The sequence below is a fragment of the Phalaenopsis equestris genome, unplaced genomic scaffold (genome assembly GCF_001263595.1).
Source record: "Phalaenopsis equestris unplaced genomic scaffold, ASM126359v1 Scaffold000152, whole genome shotgun sequence".
Classification (NCBI taxonomy): domain Eukaryota; kingdom Viridiplantae; phylum Streptophyta; class Magnoliopsida; order Asparagales; family Orchidaceae; genus Phalaenopsis; species Phalaenopsis equestris.
Window position 1 is genome coordinate 604,758 of NW_018164594.1, and position 3,825 is coordinate 608,582.

Consider the following 3,825-nt stretch of genomic DNA (forward strand, 5'->3'; position numbering starts at 1 on the left):
GTATTTTTTAGAAGCTGTGAATTTGAAATTCTAACATCATTGCTAGGGATCAGTAGGCATAAATTTTAACTTTTAGTTAAGATTTTGAATTATCAAATCAAAGAAAATATGTGTAATATCATAGAAAAACTAGATTAGGAAGAAAAGTAAAGGGACTCGTCTTCAAGTTGAGAGCTAGTCAAAGACACTATTTCACCACTTGAGGTATATGGTCTCAGCAGTAGCAAGTGCCAAAGAAGAAGAGTCTAGGATGCCGTGTACACTTAGAGAGGTCTTATACCTAGCTCAGATATATATATATAGGGAATTGTCGTGATTCGACAAAAATGTGGCCATGACTTGACCGGGGTCGCCGTAATTTGGCGAAGGATTGTCGCGATTTGGCAAAGAAATTAACATAATCGCAGGTGGGTGTAGCAAAGTGTGTATTTCATTTTGTGTAAGCGTAGTCAGTGTCGACGTAGCGAAATGTACAAATTTTAGTTTAGTGTTTGCATAGTCAGTGCTGACGTAACAAAGTGTACACATAAAGAAAAATTTAGGAATGCCTTGTGCGCGCAACAAGGGCTTACTATCCTGACAAGAATTATTGAATGCCTTTGTCCATTTAAGGGGGCCTTACTGTCTCAGAGGTGAGGAATCAGATGCCTCAACAGAACTTGAAGGCCTTATACCTATCCAGTGCACAAGGAATCGGGTACCTTGCTAGTTTACTACTCTATCCCGTGTGTGCTAATATGGCGTAGTGGAGGTATAAGGTGATTAAGTGTTTATCTTTGTGACTACACTTGATTTTAATCTAGATTTCTTGTTTGTGTGCATGATTTCTACTTTTAAACTCATGTGTGGTTGTGTTTTCTCCATGAATTCTGAGTAGTTTTCTTTATCTTTTTCGTTAAAATGATAAGTGATTAAGTGTTTAAAGAAATTTGTGTGAAGTATTAGACTTTAATGTTGGAAGAAGTTGTGATGATTTGAAACATTGTACTTCATTTACCTCTTGATTTGACCAATTAAGATGTTAATATTTGTTGTGAGAACATATAAGATCTGAGATGGTATTGTCTCAGTCAGCAAATGGTTAGAATCACATATTGATTTCATGAATGAGAATGTAGTTCACGGGGTTCAGTGCAAATAAATAGAGAAATAAACTTTTCAAAGGTTTAGAATTAGAGGACTTTAGAGTGACAGGATAAAACCTCCAATTTGATTTACAGTTTTAGGTTTTGATACGAGATATTAGCCTCCATGTGGAGGGAGAAGAGAGAACTCTAGAGTGAGAGTTAGTATCTTCCCTACTTAACCGGTGTTCAAGACTATTCAAACTAAAATTAACCAATGTTCTTATAGCATCTCTAGTAAGGGTAAAGAATATAATTACTCCTATTTGACACAACACATTCAACATTCTTCCACAACAGAATTTTTATACTTATTACTGATTCATGATAAGGAAAAATATATTTTACTTATATAGTCTTCATCTTGCAAATCTTCATCATATAGTCTTCATCTTGCAAATATTTAGTTAAGTTAATTAGTTGTTTATTTTATTTTCATAAAACAAAAATTACAAAAAAAAATCGAATTTTAATTCCTATTATAACATCTTAAATTTAAGTAAGAATATTTTGCTAAGTAAATTTTTGTCATCTAAATTTTCTAATTTTCTTAAGTGCATATTGTTAGTCTTCCATGTGGGTTCAATATTCAAGGCTTAATCAAAAAGTCATATATTATTTGATAATGATGTGTATACTTGTGTAGTATCACATATTTAATTATTATAATTTGTATTCTTATTTGTTTCATAGTGGAAAACTGACCTTCTTTGACTTTGGATCAAGTTTTTGGCTTTGTTTTAAGTAAGAATAACTATTAAGGAAGTTAAGCAAATAAACGTATACATCACATTTTACATCTATATACGAAAGAATCAGGATCAGGTACTATACAAGTATACATATCGTTTCAAGTAATATAGGTAATATAGAGTTTTCTTTAAAAACCTCAGTATCGAACTCACAAAGAATAAGTGAATTTCTATGTTAATTTAAAAATATTTCTACTCAAACTATAAACAAAAATTGTAGGAGAATAATATCAAACTATTTGTAAGAGGTTATAAACGAAAGTTTGTTAATTCTAAAATAAAGCTAAAAGTAAATGCAAATTTTCTAACCTACAAATGTGTAAAGGAGTACGATTATAATAAAAAGTTTTTACCCTTGCAAAAAGATTGTAATCAATGTAAGAATCAATTGCTTCAAGATAAAAAATGAGGTTTTGTGATAAATATGAACATATCTATTCTTTACCATCTCCCAAGTGCATAAAGAATATTTGGCTAATCTAAAGTTAAGTTCCTGATCGATATGGTTGTGCTGAGTAGATTCTAGCCTCTCACATCCAAATTACCCACTATGGCCTCTCTATTAAGACTAACCAGGCCTTAGGTTTTGAACTAAAGACCAAATTGATAAAGGTTCTAGCCTGTTACTCTAGAATCATTAATTCTACGCCCATCAAAACTTATCTCCTCCTTTATTTGCACCCCCTTGGACTTGGCTCCCATCCATCCAAGGTTTAGCCCGATACTTACTAGTTGGGTAAAATCATAGCTCTTTTGGTTCATTATGTTTTACAATAGATTTTAACATCACAAATTACCAGTTTGTAAAGTAAATTAAGAACCAGTGTAAATACCATGACAAATTTCTAGATTAAAAGAAATCTTTAAAACATTCTAACCCCACAAATGATTACTTCTTATTACAAGGAAAAATATAAGAAAACTACTCAAAATTCATGGGGATAACAAAACAAAACATAACATATATTAAAAACCAAGTTTACAAAACAAAATTTAAACAATAGTACAAATACTTATCTTAAAATCTTCCCCAAGCAATTCTATGAAGTTCCCTGATTGATCTTGACTCCACAAAACTCACACAAGACTTAACAAACACTCACAATCACAAAGACTCGCCATACTCTCACTATGGTGGTCGTCCACTCCAATGGTGGTCTAACCTACCCAAAAAATGACTCTCTTTTCGTGTGGAACTCTTTCCTATTAATAAAACTCTGAAAATCACCAATGATCACTTTAAGCACCTTTTCAAAATTCGTCCAAATTAAATGAATAAAAGAAAACCGTTTATGACACCCAGACACCCAACCATGGTGCCTGCACTAGGTCAGTTTTCGTTCTTTAGCTCCATTTGATCTATTTTGCTCCATTTTTGCTTCTTTTGTTGTTAGAGTCCATTTCTTGTACTTGAAATAAAAAAAAACACACACAAAATACCTTTTATTAAAGTTCAATATCCTTAAAAATGAGCATGAAATGCACATATAAAAATAGGTAGTTTTAAGGCGTGTAAGATCCTGTATAGCTTATGAACTTATACAATCTGGGGGAGACAGACCTTGTGAAAGAAGTGAGAAGAAACTGAAGGATTCTCTTATAAAGATGTCGGCACTATTTTTGGTGTGGGGTTTGCCCGTAAGAAGCTGTCGGCTATCGGAATTGAAATCCCGTTGCCTGCTTCGGAAGGATGTTTTTTTTTTTTTTTTTAAAAAAAATTTAGTTTTGAAAAAGATGAAGTCAAACTGACCCCATAATTTTCATAGTTTAAATGAAAGAGCACTTTACCTCAAACCCTGTATCTATCCCGAAGGATGAACACAAGAATTGAGGGTGAGGCTCGATCAAATAAACTAAAGAAAGTTATGACATCCGTTTGGTCTGTGAAACCAATATATTGGCCGACAAATTCCCCTATTTAACATAAGGAATTAAATAGGGTTTATATT